Genomic DNA, 17,253 nt, shown 5'->3' with positions numbered 1-17,253 from the left:
ATCAATTCTTCAGCGTTCAGCTTTCTTTACAGTCCAACTCCTGGAGTTCACTCAAACTCACGTCTATCGAGTCGATAATGCCATCCAGCCATCTCATCCTCTGTCGTCCCCTTCTCCTCCTGCCCGCAATCCCTCCCAGCATCAGAGTCTTTTTCAATGAGTCAGCTCTTTGCATGAGGTGGGCAAAGTACTGGAGTTCAGCTTTAGCATCATTCCTTCCAAAGAAATCCCAGGGCTGATCTCCTTTAGAATGGACTGGTTGGATCTCCTTGCAGTCCAAGGGACTTGACTAGACGGACCTTTGTTGGCAAAGTTATATCTCTGCTTTTTAATATGCTGTCTAGGTTGATCATAACTTTTCTTCCAAGGAGTAAGTGTCTTTTGATTTTATGGCTGCAGTCACATCTGTAGTGATTTTGGAGCCCTCCCCCCCCCAAAATAAAATCTCTCACATTACCATTGTTTCCCCATGTATTTGTCATGAAGTGATGGGAACAGAAGCCAGGATCTTAGTTTTCTGAATGTTGAATTTTAAGCCAATTTTTAAAATCTCCTCTTACACTTTCACCAAGAGGCATTTTAGTTCTTTGCTTTCTTCCATAAGGGTGGTGTCATCTGCATATCTGAGATTGTTGATATTTCTCCTGACAATCTTGTTTCCAGCTTGTGCTTCATTAAGTCTGGCATTTCTGATGATGTACTCTGCATGTAAGTTAAATACGCAGGAAGAGAATATATAGCCTTGGCGTACTCTTTTCCCAATTTGGAACCAGTCTGTTGTTCCCTATCCAGTTCTAACTGTTGCTTCTTGACCTGCATACAGAATTCTTAGGAGGCAGGTCAGGTGGTCTGGTATTCCCATCTCTCTGAGAATTTTCCACAGTTTGTTGTGATGAACACAGTCAAAGGCTTTGGCATAATCAATAAAGTAAAAGTAGATGTTTTTCTGGAACTCATTTTTCTATGAGCCAACAGATGTTGGCAATTTGATCTCTGGTTCCTCTGCCTTTTCTAAATCCATCTTGAACATCTGGAAGTTTCAGTTAATGTACTGTTGAAGCCTGGCTTGGAGAATTTTCAGCATTATTTTGCTAGCATGTGTGGTAGTTTGAACATTATTTGGCATTGCCTTTCTTTGGATTAGAATGAAAACTGACCTTTTCTCAGTCCTGTTGCCACTGCTGAGTTTTTCAAATTTGCTGGCATGTTGAGTGCAGCACTTTCGCAGCATCAACTTTTAGCATTTGAAACAGCTCAACTGGAATTCGATCACCTCCACTAGTTTTGTTCCTAGTGATGCTTCCTCAGGCCCACTTGACTTCTCATTCCAGGAAGTCTTGCTCTGGGTGAGTGATCACACCACTGTGATCACACTGGGTCATTATGATCTTTTGTATAGTTCTTCTGTGTATTCTTGCCAGCTCTTCTTAATACCTTCTGCTCCTGTAAGGGCGATACAATATTGTCCTTTATTGTGCCCATGTTTGTATGAAATGTCCCCTTGGCGTCTCTAATTTTCTTGAAAAGATCTCTAGTCTTTTGCATTCTATTGTTTTCTGAGGAAGGCTTTATTATCATTGAGATGTTCATATCTTTCCTTTTCTCCTTTATCTTTAGCTTCTTTTCTTTTCTCAGCTATTTGGAAGCCCTCCTTAGCAACCATTTCACCTTTTTGCATTTCTTTTTCTTGGGGGTGGTCTTGATCACCGCCTCTTGTACAATGTCATGAACCTCCATTCATAGCTCTTCAGGCATTCTGTCTGTCAGATCTAATCCCTTGAATCTATTTGTAATTTCCACTGTATAATCCTAAGGGATTTGATTTAGGTTATACCTGAATGGTTAATGGTTTTCCCTACTTTCTTCAATTTAAGTCTGAATTTTGCAGTAAGGAGCTCATGATCTGAGCCACAGTCAGCTCCCAGTCTTGTTTTTCCTGACTGTATAGAGCTTCTCCATCTGTGGCTGCAAAGAATATAATCAATCTGGTTTCAGTATAACCATCTGGTGATATCCCTGTGTAGCGCTGTCTCTTGTGTTGTTGGAAGAGGGTGTTGCTGGAAGAGTGTATGAAAGTAGTACTTATATCTTATATCTCAGCCTAGGGGTTCTAGGGGTATTACTGTATTACTTGATGGTATGCCAAATTGATCAGAAAACCTCAGCTTCCAGGCAATTCTATCTTAGTAGTCATAATCTTTTTATGCTTTCAGCAGAAGCCTCATTCTGAAACCTGTTGTTATTGTTCACTCACTAAGTCAAGTTCAACTTGTTGTAATCCCCTGGACTGCAGCACACCAGGCTTCTCTGTTCTCCACTATCTCCTGGAGTTTTCTCAATGTCATATCCTTTGAGTCAGTGATGCTGTCTAACCACCTTATCCTCTTCTGCCCCTTCTCCTATTAGCTTCAGTCTTTCCCAAAATCAGGATCTTTTCTAGTGAGTCAGCTCTTCTCATTAGGTGGCCCAAGTTTGGAGCTTCAGCTTCAGCATCAGTCCTTCCAATGAATAGGCAGAGTTGATTGCCTTTAGGATCAACTGGTTTGATCTCCTTGATGTCCAAGGGACTTTCAAGAGTCTTCTCCAGCACCACAGTTTGAAAGCAGCATTTTTTTTTTGGCACCCAGCCTTCTTTATGATCCCACTCTCACATCCTTAGATGACTACTGGGGAGCTACATAATGCTGAGTCCCACTATCTCTGCATGAGATGAAACTAAAATAGAAGTCTTCTTTAAAAAGTGATTTTAAGTCTTATAAGTTCTGTACATAACAAAGCAACTTGCATGTGATAACAATTCCCTATCCCAGTGAGTAATGAACCATACACAATTCACTCAATATGTGCTCAAATGAGTGTGCCAGTTGCAATTCCTGCTTTCTCACCTTATAGCATAGAGCATTATGAGACTCATGTGCAAAAAAAGCGTTGTTGAATTTATTAACACCCCTCCCCAAACACCCTTATTCATCCTCCTACTGAACTATGAACAAGTGACTTGGGGCTGAAAGACCTTCCGCAGGCCTCCACTGGTGTTTCTTAGCCTGGCACATATAACAAAGTTTATGGTACACATATGAGCCTGTTTATTGAGTGTTATGGGGAGAACGTTTTCAGTGTAACCTGATAGGGAGACTCAGGTGGTAGATATGTTTTAGCTTGATGTGGTTACCAAGTCGTGCTGTCAAGGAAAAGAATTCTATAATTTGCTTGTAAGGGATGAAAAGATACATATATTCTTTCATTCATTCTTGGTGAGTTTGTAAATTAGTATGTGAAAATCCACATAACTTGTCAGTGTGTAGGTTAACATAGCTCGGGAATTGGTCCATAATACACACTGGGCTCTTTCAATCATTTAAAACATTGTTTGGCGAATGGTTACACGGACTTGACAAATTGCAATCCGTTATTAGTGCTGGTGTTGCTTTTGGCTCTGGTCTCCTTTACCACCCCCTCCCACCCCAATTTCAAGCTGCATAATAGCAGTCTTGGACATATTAAAAAGGTCGTGTGTGGTGGAAGAAGGGGAGGGGGTAAGATGAGCAAATTGTAATGTATTAAAAAAGTTTAAAGCATACTTATGAGCTCTCTTGGAATAGCGTAGAATATGCTGGATCATAACTTTTTTTAAACTTTCTGGAATTCTTGAAATACAAAATCAGCTTAGCTATCAAGAGAAAGGAAAGTTGCTGACAGTGAAGTCCTGCCTGCCCCAGGAGATGGGATAGCCACTTATAAGCAAGTCATACTGTGAACTCTCAAATATGACCAGCTCCCAAGGGCACTCAGCCACAGGGACGGGACTTGGTAGTGACAGCCTTCCCACTCTCAGCTAAGCCAGGTTCTGACATCAGCAAGTCAATTACAGTCAACCATGATCAGTGACTTTCTAGAGTACAGAAAGGGGAGTATTTTAACACAGAGGAGACCTTTAAAAAATCGCTGTTCCCATTTTTTTTTTTAAATTTAGCAGATGTGGAAAGATTGGCTCAAAGACATTTAGTGACTTGAGTAAAGTGAAACAACTAAGTGCAATGCCTGTATGAGTCTTCCATACAATGTTGTTAATTTAAATTTGAAACGAGCTATTCTAAGACTAGATTCAGACCTTCTAAAACAGTATACCAACTTTCTTTTATATAATGGCATTTCCAAAGATTAGAAGCCAAACTATTTCTGAGAAGTAGCACAGCACAGTTGCCTTATTTTCTTTCCCCAAGGTGCCTTACTTTGGTATTCTACTAAAATTAAACTATGATATACTTAATGTATATCATAGCACTGCTAATTGTACATTAGACACAAGAAAGCACAGATATAATTATACCCATGGCATGCTAAAAGTATTAAGGAAAGAAATAGGTTTTTAAAATTATAACACAGACATTAGAGGGAGTAAATATATAAAACATTCTTGACTTCTTACAAAGATATGAGCACACATTGAAAAAAAAAAAACTGTTGAAAAGAATATGGCCAAGTAGAGATGTATCTGGAGGAATTCACGGAGAGAGTAAGTAATTAGACTCTTAGAAAAATACGCCAATAACCTTTCAATGGCTGACAGAAGTGAGGTGAAATATGTGAAAGACCCATTTTAATTGAGCAATTGAGAGTCCAGTGGCAGTTTACTATTGGGACAGAAGGCTAAGGAGAGAGGAGCTTGAAGACTCTGAGTCGTCATTCTTCTTTTGTAGGTTAGAGACTTTGGAGAAAGTAGTAAACTTGTATAAAGAGCTTATATGATCTGAATCTTCACTACTATACATAAGTTGAAAGGTAGCTTAATCTATAATATATATAAAAGTTCATACTGCTAAATGACAACAAATGACCCAAACGAAAAATAGGCTGAAGACCTTAACAGAAATTTCTCCAGAGAAGATATATAGATGGTCAGTAGGCATATAAAAAAAAATGCTCAACGTCACTAATTATTAGAGGAATGCAAATCAAAACTGTAATGAGGTACCACCTCAAAATCATCAAAATGGCCACCATTAGAAAGTCTACAAATAACAACCTCCGGAGAAGATGTAGAGAAAAGGAAAAAGGGAAACCTCCTACACTGTTGGTAGGAATGTAAGTTGGTGTACGACTATGGAAAACAGTATAGAGATTCCTCAGAAAACTAAAAATAGAATTATTATATGATCCAGCAACCCCATTCTGGACACATACAACTCCCTCCTCCCCCCACCAAAAGTCATTCAAAAAGATACATGCAACCCTATGTTCATAGCATCACTATTTAATTGTCCATCAACAGATGAATTGGTAAAGAAAATATGGTACGTATATACAATGGAATACTACTCAGCCATAAAAGTGAATAAAATAATGTCATTTGCAGCAACATAGATGCAATGAGAGATTATCATATATAAGTGAAGTAAGTCAAAAGAGACAGACAAATACCATATAATATCACTTATATGTGGAATCTGAAATATGGCACAAATGAACTTATCCACAAGACAGAAACAAACCAATAAACGTAGAGAACTAGCTTGTGGTCACCAAGTGGGAGAGATTAGGGGAGAGAAGGCATGGAATTTGGGATTAGCAGATGTCAACTATCATACATAGGACTGATAACAAATTTCTACTGCACAGCACAGGAACTGTAGTCAATATCCTGACAAATCGTAACGGCAAAGAATGTTGTTAGAATGGAACATTTTCATGTGCATGGCTGAGTCACTTTGCTTTACAGCAGAAACGAGCACATCATGTAAATCAACCGTGAGTCAATAAAAAAAGAAAAGATAAAAAGCTAATCAGGAAAGCAGTGGTGGCTATGCAGTCCACATAGCTATGGTTGGGTTAGATAATGGATTTCCCTGGTAGCTCATCCGGTAAAGAATCTGTCTGCAGTGCAGGAGACTCTGGTTTGATTCCCGGGTCAGGAAGACCCCCTGAAGAAGGGATAGGCTACCCACTCCAGTATTCTTGGGCTTCCCTGGTGGCTCAGCTGGTAAAGAATCTGTCTGCAATTCAGGAGACCAGGGTTCAATCTCTGGGTTGAAAAGATGCCCTAGAGAAGGGAACAGCTACCCACTCCAGTATTCTGGCCTGAAGAATTCTATGGGTTTGTAGACTATGGGTCTCAGAGTCAGACCCGACTGAGCAACTTTCACTTTCACAACCATGAAGACAAGAGAAGACACACGCTTATGGATTATAAGTGAGGGACTCTGGTGAGGGATTAAATGTTGTGAGTGTAGTAAAGATTTAGCTTTCCAAAGTGTCAGGGAAGAATAATATATAGCAGATTGCAGTGAAGTGGCTGCACTGATGTATGCGAGGGAACACATTTGGAAGGATAATGGAAAAAACTGAATGGCTAGACCATAAGTCTCTTAATCAACACTGTTTTTAAAAAGTTCAGATGGGGTATTTCTAAGTAAGAAGCTTTGCAGACCCGCTACACATCAAAATCAACAGTTTTTAAATGGTGAAGATGTTGTAAATCCATCACTTAGCGTACAAATGATCTAAACGGAGAAACAGTCATTCAAGAAAACCTACTAAATCTTGGTAAAAACAGTAAAATAACCTAATCTAAAGAAGAGAGGTGAAAAGCAAAGGAGAAAAGGAAAGATAGAAGCATCGGAATGCAGGGTTCCAAAGAATAGCAAGAAGAGATAAGAAAGTCTTCTTCATCAATCAATGCAAAGAAATATAGGAAAAAACCAGAATGGGAAAGACTAGAGATCTCTTCAAGAAAATTAGAGATACCAAGGGAACATTTCATGGAAAGATGGACTCGATAAAGGACAGAAATGGTATGGACCTAACAGAAGCATAAGATATTAAGAACAGGTGGCAAGAATACACAGAAGAACTGTACAAAAAAGATCTTCACAACCCAGATAATCATGATGATGTGATCACTAATCTAGAGCCAGACATCTTGGAAAATGAAGTCAAGTGGGCCTCAGAAAGCATCACTATGAACAAAGCTAGTGGAGGTGATGGAATTCCAGTTGAGCTGTTTCAAATCCTGAAAGATGATGCTGTGAAAGTGCTGCACTCAATATGACAGCAAATTTGGAAAACTCAGCAGTGGCCACAGGACTGGAAAAGATCCTTTTTCATTCCAATTCCAAAGAAAGGCAATGCCAAACATTGCTCAAACTGCCATACAATTGCACTCATCTCACATGCTAGTAAAGTAATGTTCAAAATTCTCCAAGCCAGGCTTCAGCAATATGTGAACCATGAACTCCCTGATGTTCAAGCTGGTTTTAGAAAAGGCAGAGGAACCAGTGATCAAATTGCCAACATCTGCTAGATCATGGAAAAAGCAAGAGAGTTCCAGAAAAACATCTATTTCTGCTTTATTGACTATGCCAAAGCCTTTCACTGTGTGGATCACAATCAACTGTGGAAAATTCTGAAAGAGATGGGAATACCAGACCACCTAACCTGCCTCTTGAGAAATCTGTATGCAGGTCAGGAAGCAACAGTTAGAACTGGACAAGGAACAACAGACTGGTTCCAAATAGGAAAAGGAGTGTGTCAAGGTTGTATATTGTCACCCTGCTTATTTAACTTCTATGCAGAGTACATCATGAGAAACGCTGGACTGGAAGAAACACAAGCTGGAATCAAGATTGCCAGGAGAAATATCAATAACCTCAGATATGCAGATGACACCACCCTTATGGCAGAGAGTGAACAGGAGCCAAAAAGCCTCTTGATGAAAGTGAAAGAGGAGAGCGAAAAAGTTGGCCTAAAGCTCAACATTCAGAAAACGAAGATCATGGCATCCGGTCCCATCACTTCATGGGAAACAGATGGGGAAACAGTGGAAACAGTGTCAGACTTTATTGTTTTGGGCTCCAAAATCACTGCAGATGGTGACTGCAGCCATGAAGTTAAAAGATGCTTACTCCTTGGAAGAAAAGTTACGACCAATCTAGATAGTATATTCTAAAACAGAGACATTACTTGGCTGACTAAGGTCCATCTAGTCAAGGCTATGGTTTTTCCAGTTAGTCATGTATGGATGTGAGAGTTGGACTGTGAAGAAGGCTGAGCACCGAAGAATTGATGCTTTTGAACTGTGGTGTTGGAGAAGACTCTTGAGAGTTCCTTGGACTGCAAGGAGATCCAACTAGTCCATCCTGAAGGAGATCAACCCAGGGATTTCTTTGGAAGGAATGATGCTAAAGCTGAAGCTCCAGTACTTTGGCCACCTCATGCAAAGAGTTGACTCATTGGAAAAGACTCTGATGCTGGGAGGGATGAGGGGCAGGAGGAGAAGGGGACGACAGAGGATGAGATGGCTGGATGGCATCACTGACTTGATGGACGTGAGTCTGAGTGAACTTCAGGTGTTGGTGATGGACAGGGAGGCCTGGCGTGCTGCGATTCATGGGGTCGCAAAGAGTCGGACACGACTGAACAACTGAACTGAACTGAACTGAGTCTGTTGCTCAGCTCAACTTCATATTATTTGGCCCATACCCATGGCATGTACAGTCAAGAAGAGAGAGGGTATAGGTTCTCCCAGATCTAAGTTTGAGGTTTCAGTTTCACACCAGAAAGGGAAGATTGTTCTGCCTTCACTGTCTTGCTTTCCTAGCCTCCAGTGATAACCCCCCTTTTTACTCATCCTCCCTCAGAGGGTGAAAACTTTATTTTAGGAGTTACAAACCAATAATACTGAGTACCTACTTACCCAAACCCCTAAGGGCAAGGATATCACTCCAGGCAAAGCAGGTTCTGCTTTGGCCCCAGCTCCAAACACTGACCTAAGGATTTTGACTAGAGTGAAAGGAGGTACTTAGGAATAAAGAGCTTCAGAATTGTGCCTAAGGATTCATTTAGAACAAGAATGGAGAAAGTCAAAACTAAGGGCATTGTTGAAAGTAACAACATCTTTGTATGTTGCTTTCAGTTGCTAAGTCATGTCCAACTCTTTGTGACCCCATGGACCGCAGCATGCTAGGCTTCCCCATCCTTCACTCTCTCCCAGAGTTTGCTCAAACTCATGTCCATTGATTCTGTGATGCCATCCAACCATCTCATCCTCTGCCACCCCCTTCTCCTCCTGCCCTCAATCTTTTCCAGCATCAGGGTCTTTTCCAATGAGCAAGCTCTTTGAATTAAGTGGCCAAATTATTGGAGCTTCAGCATCAGTCCTTCCAATGAATATTCAGGGTTGATTTCCTTTAGGATTGACTGCTTTTATCTCCTTGCTGTTCAATGGACTCTCAAAAGTATTCTCCACACCATAAATGATAACTTCTTAATGTCCACAAAATGGTAGAATAGTAGGAATCTTAATAGAAAACCAAGAAAAGACACAACCAAGAAGAGTGCTTCTGCGATCACAAGAAGCTCTGGATCTGGAAGACTGTGCATTTGTGATGAGCTGCACCCACTAAGAAGCAATCACAGCAGGGCTTGGGTCAGACTTTACAGCATTACCCAAGAAAGAACACAGATTAATTAAGAAGAGGACAGACGCTTCACTGGGAAAAGAGGCTTAAATCAAATACTGGCTGAATGAACTACTATGACTCAAAAGTAACTCCCAGAAAATCAGGTTCAAAAATAAAATTACACACATCCTTGGAGTTCTGGAAGAATGCATGAATGCCCAAGGCTATAGACTCTCTGGAGAGATCACAGAGGACACATTCAACCTAAAAGTTCCTAGCTAAATGCGAAACATAAATAAACACATAAACTCATTGAAACTTAAGTACAAGCCACATATACACATATGTGATGCTAATAGGTAAATATCTGACTAACTAAGGGACTTAAGCACAACCTTTGGTCCCTAAGCGGACTGTGGTGACATAGGAGAAATCCCTAAGAAGCTAAATTAAAAGGTAAAAGCAAGGGGGGAATCTGAGTAGGGGCATTGAAGGTTGCACATTTTGGAGGTGACGGTGGGATTTCACAGAATCAGTTCAGCCAAGTTCTAAAGAAATAAACAGATGATTAAGCAAACAGAAACAGCAGCCTCTGGTGGGGGTGGAGAAGAAGTTAGCTGTTTCCTAATGTATTATATAAAATGATAAGTTTTCAACATAACATTTGAGTCACCTAAAAAGATAAGGAAGTATAACTGATACATCTGGGTAGCAAATGGAGATAAAAATAAAAATCATTTTGAAGTGGATGAGATGATAGACTATGCTAAGATTTCAAAGCATTTTAATACATATGTTAAAGGAACTAAAGGATACCATGCTTAAAGGATCAACAGGGGGCTAATGATATTGATAAAGCGTCACTCCATCCAGAAGATATAACATTTTTATACAAGTATATTCATCCAAAAACAGACCCCAAATATATGAAGCAAACACTGAATTGACAGGAGAAATAAATAACTCAATAAGAGTTAGAGACTTCTATAAACTACTTTTAGTAATGGAGGGACAAGTACACCCGTGGTGGATTCATGCCAATGTATGGCAAAACCAATACAGAATTGTAAAGTAAAATAAAAAAATAAATAAATTAAAAAAAAAAAAGAAGAAGAAGAAAAAAGGAAACCTGATAATGTTGCAAGTCAACTAGAAATAATAGATATTTGTAGACCACTCTACTCAACTGCAGCAGAATACACATACTTTCCAAATACATATGAAATATTCTCTAAGGTAGGACATATTCTAGGACATAAAACAAGCTTCAGTAAATTTAAAAACATTTTGATCCTATAAAGTACACTCTCCTGCTACAGTGAAATCAAATTGAGAGTTATACAGAAGAAAGTTTTGGAAATGCAAATTATTTGGAAGTTAAACAACTCACTCCTAAATGATCGATGGGTGGAAGAGGAACTCACAAAGAAATAAGAAAATAATTTGCAGTGAAATTAAATAAAAATACCATATATCAAGACTTATAGAAAGCAGGGATATCATTCTCAGAGGGAATTTTTTGTCTGCCAAAACCTACATTTAAAAGAAAAAAAAATTGTTCACAAATTAGTAATCTAAACTTCCAACTTAAAAAAAAAAAAACCTAGAAAAACAAGATTAAACCAAACTGAAAGAAAGCAGAAGTAGAAAATAATAAAGATTAAAATCGTTGTTTCTGTTATTTAGCCACTAAGTCATGACTGACTCTTTATGCTGCTGTTGCTAAGTCACTTCAGTTGTGTCAGACTTTGTGCGACCCTAGAGACGGCAGCCCACCAGACTCCCTCATCCCTGGGATTCTCCAGGCAAGAACACTGGAGTGGGTTGCCATTTCCTTCTCCAATGCATGAAAGTGAAAAGTGAAGTCGCTCAGTTGTGTCCGACTCCTAGTGACCCCATGGACTGCAGCCTACCAGGTGCCTCCATCCATGGGATTTGCCAGGCAAGAGGACTGGAGTGGGTCTTCTATAGCCCAGCAGACTCCTCTGTCCATGTGCTTTCTCAGGCAAGAATGCTAGAGTGGACTGCCATTTTCTTCTCCAGGAGATCTTCCCCACCACGGATTGAGCTTGTGTTTCCTGCATTGGCAGGTGGATTCTTTACTGTTGATCCTCCAAGGAAGCCCAAAGATAAAAGTAGAGATAGGTAAAATAGGGAATGGACAAAATAAAGAGAAATATGCAGAATATCAATGACACAGTTGTTGCTTGGAATCTGAGATGGTGTCAAAATCCTTAACGTATGCTTTGTAAATTCACAATATATGCAAAACCTCATTATCACATTAGAAAGGCAGAGAAGAAGTTGGGGTAGCAAAGTATGGGTTTGCTGTGTCCTCTGTTAAGGATATCATCAGGCTGAGATCAAGGTTTCAGCTGGGAATATGATATTGCCTGAAGTTTGGGGCTTTCTTCCAAGATCACTGGTTTTTGGCAGAGTTTATTTCTTTGTAGTTCTGTGGCTGAGGTTCCTATTTTCTTGTTGCCTCTTGTTTGGGGATACTTTTAGCTCCTAGAATCCTCCTTCAGGGGTTTGCCACATGCCCCCTTAGTCTTGCAATATGGCTCTTTACTTTCTTCCACAACAGTAAGAGATCAATAGAGACCTCAACTGATTAGGTCTCTAATCAGGGTAACTTCCGTATTGATGGACACAAATTCAACTGATTGGGCTTTTAATTAATTGCATCAAATTCACTTTGCCATATAACCTAACAGAAGCATATAAGTAAAACCCTCGCATATGAATGTATATATAATATCTGTTGCCAAGTCCAACTAATAGATACATATCTTCTTCATGAACTCACAAAACAATACAAATGGGATCATGAAACTTATAAGTGATCAAATAATTTATGGCAACCAAAAAAATCCATACATTCAGTTGAAACATGTATCATATCATATAAGAAACGAATTGCCAGTCTAGGTTCAATGCAGGATACAGGATGCTTGGGGCTGGCGCACTGGGATGACCCAGAGAGATGGTATGGGGAGGGAGGTGGGAGGGGGGTTCAGGATTGGGAACACGTGTACACCTGTGGCAGAATCATGTTGATATATGGCAAAACCAATACAGTATTGCAAAGTAAAATAAAATATAATTTAAAAAAGGAAAAGAAGAACTAAATAGATTCAGATGTTATATACAAGTTGAAGACTGAATTAGCTGACATTCTTTTGTTGATCTGTCTTCAGTCAGTTCAGTTCAGTCGCTCAGTCGTGTCCGACTCTTTGCGACCCCATGAATCACAGCACGCCAGGCCTCCCTGTCCATCACCAACTCCCAGAGCTCACTCAGACTCACGTCCATCGAGTCAGTGATGTCATCCAGCCATCTCATCCTCTGTCGTTCCCTTCTCCTCCTGCCCTCCACGCCTCCCAGCATCAGAGTCTTTTCCAATGAGTCGACTCTTCGCATGAGGTGGCCAAAGTGCTGGAGTTTCAGTTTTAGCATCACTCCTTCCAAAGAAATCCCTGGGTTAGTCTCCTTTAGAATGGACTGGTTGGATCTCCTTGCAGTTCAAGGGACTCTCAAGAGTCTTCTCCAATACCACAGTTCAAAAGCATCAATTCTTCAGTGCTCAGCCTTCTTCACAGTCCAATTCTCACATCCATACATGACCACAGGAAAAACCATAGCCTTGACTAGACGGACCTTAGTCGGCAAAGTAATGTCTCTGCTTTTGAATATACTATCTACGTTGGTCATAACTTTTCTTCCAAGGAGTAAGCGTCTTTTAATTTCATGGCTGCAATGACCATCTGCAGTGATTTTGAAGCCCCCAAAATAAAGTCTGACACTATTTCCACTGTTTCCCCATCTATTTCCCATGAAGTGATGGGACCGGATGCCATGATCTTTGTTTTCTGAATGTTGAGCTTTAGGCCAACTTTTTCACTCTCCACTTTCACTTTCATCAGGAGGCTTTTTAGTTCCTCTTCACTTTCTGCCATAAGGGTGGTGTCATCTGCATGTCTGAGGTTATTGATATTTCTCCTGGCAATCTTGATTCCAGCTTGTGTTTCTTCCAGTCCAGCGTTTCTCATGATGTACTCTGCACATAAGTTAAATAAGCAAGGTGACAATATACAGCCTTGACGTACTCCTTTTCCTATTTGGAACCAGTCTGTTGTTCCATGTCCAGTTCTAACTGTTGCTTCCTGACCTGCATACAGATTTCTCAAGAGGCAGGTCAGGTGGTCTGGTATGCCCATCTCTCTCAGAATTTTCCACAGTTTATTGTGATCCACACAGTCAAAGGCTTTGGCATAGTCAATAAAGCAGAAATAGATGATTTTCTGGAACTCTCTTGCTTTTTCCATGATCCAGAGGATGTTGGCAATTTGATCACTGGTTCCTCTGCCTTTTCTAAAACCAGCTTGAACATCCAGAAGTTCACGGTTCACGTATTGCTGAAGCCTGGCTTGGAGAATTTTGAGCATTCCTTTACTAGCATGTGAGATGAGTGCAATTGTGCGGCAGTTTGAGTATTCTTTTGCATTGCCTTTCTTTGAGATTGGAATGAAAACTGACCTTTTCCAGTCCTTTGGCCACTGCTGAGTTTTCCAAATTTGCTGGCATATTGAGTGCAGCACTTTCACAGCATCATCTTTCAGGATTTGAAACAGCTCAACTGGAATTCCATCACCTCCACTAGCTTTGTTCATAGCGATGCTTTCCAAGGCCCACTTGACTTCACATTCCAGGATGTCTGGCTCTAGATTAGTGATCACATCATCATGATTATCTGGGTAGTGAAGATGTTTTTTGTACAGTTCTTCTGTGTATTCTTGCCACCTCTTCTTAATATCTTCTGCTTAGACATGTGTAAACAATAATGAAAAAAATAATAGAACGTTAAAGATGTAGAGTCATTTTACAAGTATTTTATCATTTCATATTGATTAAAATAATGAATATTTCCAAGCCAATGGGAAGTATTGGGTTGGCCAAAAAGTCTGCTAATTTTCCCATATGACATGGAAGACTTTCAAGAACGTCTTGGTCAACCCAATATTTATTTAACACCTAATTTTTATCTATCTATATGACTTATATGTCTCCATTCTGGGCCTGTAAGTATTGAAAATAAATCATATGCTTGTTTTAAAAGTGTGAAGTAAATTTTATTTATCCTTTCAAAGAAACAGCTTTTGGCTTTGTTGATTTTTGCTATGGTTTCTTTTGTTTCTTTCGCATTTATTTCTGCCCTAATTTTTTAAGATTTCTTTCCTTCTACTAACCCTGTGGTTCTCCATTTTTTCCTTTTCTAGTTGCTTTAGGTGTAGAGTTAGGTTATTTATTTGACTTTTTTCTTGTTTCTCGAGGTATGCCTGTATTCCCCCTTAGCACTGCTTTTACAGTGTCCCACAGGTTTTGGGTTGTTGTGTTTTCATTTTTGTTCATTTCTATGCATATTTTGATTTCTTTTTTGATTTATTCTGTGATTTGTTTGTTATTCAGAAGCGTGTTGTTCAGCCTCCATATGTTGGAATTTTTAATAGTTTTTCTTCTGTAATTGAGATCTAATCTTACTGCATTATGGTCAGAAAAGAAGCTTAGAATAATTTCAATTTTTTTGAATTTACCAAAGCTAGATTTATGGCCCAGGATGTGATCTATCCTGGAGGAGGTTCCATGAGCACTTGAGAAAAAGGTGAAATTCATTGTTTTGGGGTGAAATGTCCTATAGATATCGATTAGGTCTAAATGGTCTATTGTATCATTTAAAGTTTATGTTTCTTTGTTAATTTTCTGTTTAGTTGACTTATCCATAGGTGTGAGTGGGGTATTAAAGTTTCCCACTATTATTGTATTGTTATTAATTTGAACACGTGTACACCCGTGGCGGATTCATGTTGATGTATGGCAAAACCAATACAGTATTGTAAAGTAAAATAAATAAATAAATAAAAGTGTGAAGTACCCTTTCAACTTTAGAATTCATTACATTAGTATTATATGGAGTAATCTAGAAGGAAAATAGAGGGAAATGAGAAAATGAACAAAAGTAAAGAAATCTATGGATAAGAAAGAAGATAAAATAAGGAGAAAAGGATAAAACCCAGCTCCTAACTATTTAGAACTAGGTTCAAGTCTCAAGTTCGAAAGCACTTCAGAGTTCTTAGCACTCACACATGTATCTGTACTGTGCTCTTCTCTGAAAAAGAAGCCCTGAATTCTTTCACATTTATTTTAAATTGCCTCATTTATAAAAATGACTCATGTTTGTTTTCCTGAATTTTCTTATTTGCTACTACTGACGAAAGATTCTAGCCAAAATATTTAAGTCACTTAAAGCTTATTTGTTTTCATGCCTATTTATCTTCCACATTCAGAATCCTTCTCTTGTCCCTTCCTGCTTCAGGCCCCTGATTCCCACTACATCTATCTACCATCTTTGTAGACATCACCAAACAACTCAGATTTTCTTCTAGGTCTTGGTTTTTCTCAATCCAAATGTGCCTGTCCTGTGGAGTTGCAGCTTAAAGCATTTTGTTGTATTTCATGCTGCCCTTTGCATGACTGGTAGATCCCAGATCCATTTAGTGCAAGTCGTTCTGGTCTGCACATTCCTGTTGATGTAGCTTTAGCCAGGCTCTCTCTCCATAGAATTTTCGAGGCAAGAATACCGGAGTGAGTTGCCATTTCGTACTCTAGAGAGATGTTTCCACCCCAGAGTTTGAACCTATGTCTCCAGCATCTTCTGCCTTGGTTGGCAGATTCTTTACCACTGTGCCATCTGGGAAGTCTATGTTATGGTCAATAACAATAGATCAATATAACAAGTATTTATATCTATATATCTAAATAGATATTTACATGAAGGTATACATTTATATATGTCTTCAACTAATATTAGCAAATTGAATCCAGCAACCTACAAAAGAATTATTATATTGCAAATAAGTGAAATTTATCAAATAATGCCAAAAAGTGAAAGTGTTAGCTACTCAATTGTGTCCAACTCTTTGTGACTCCATGGACTCTAGCCCACCAGGCTCCTTTCTCCATGGAATTCTCTAGGCAAGATTCTAGAGTTTTCTTCCCCAAGGTATATTCCTGACCCTGGGATTGAATCCAGGTCTCCTGCATTGCAGGCAGACTCTTTACTGACTGAGTCACCAGGGGATTCCTCGAGTAATGAAAGGTTGATTTAATACACAAAAATCAGTTAATGTAATACACATTATAAATGAAATAAAAGTCAAAAACCATGTGAGTATTTCCAGAACCAAACAAAAAGTATTTGACAAAATTCTACACTCATTAATTAAAACAACAAAGACAACTCTCAACAAGCTGAGAATAAATGAAAAATTCTTCCACCTGATAAAGGACATTTAATACACCCTTAATGGTGAACATGAATGTTTCCCTCTTAAGGTCAGAAAAAAGGCCAGGAAGTTCACTCTCATCAATGTTATTCAATATTGTACTAAGAATTCTAGACAATGCAATCAGGAAAGACAAAGAAGTAAAGTTATCCAAACTGGAAAGATAGAAGTAAAATTCTTTTTATTCACAGATGATACAAGCGTGTGTGGCGAAAATTCTAGGATTCACACAAAAAAAATAAAATAAAATATTAAAAGTAATAAACAAGTCACAAAGGTTGCAAGATGAAAAATCAGTGTATAACATATTGATGGCAGGATGAAAAAAATCTAATAAAAAACAAGGTGGCCAAAAATGGAGACAGGGAAAGACTAAAGTCAAGGAAGGGAAAAAAAAAAAATAGCAGCAGTGTTTCAGAAATGTAGTGCTCTGCCCTCAAAATATGACCAGCTAAACACCCTAGGTGGGAGGAAAGTTTTGTGACTTTTTTGCAGGGAAGTCTTGGAAAGAC

Source organism: Oryx dammah, unplaced genomic scaffold, assembly GCF_014754425.2.
Source record: "Oryx dammah isolate SB20612 unplaced genomic scaffold, SCBI_Odam_1.1 HiC_scaffold_26, whole genome shotgun sequence".
Lineage (NCBI taxonomy): Eukaryota > Metazoa > Chordata > Mammalia > Artiodactyla > Bovidae > Oryx > Oryx dammah.
This window is presented reverse-complemented; position numbering follows the sequence as displayed.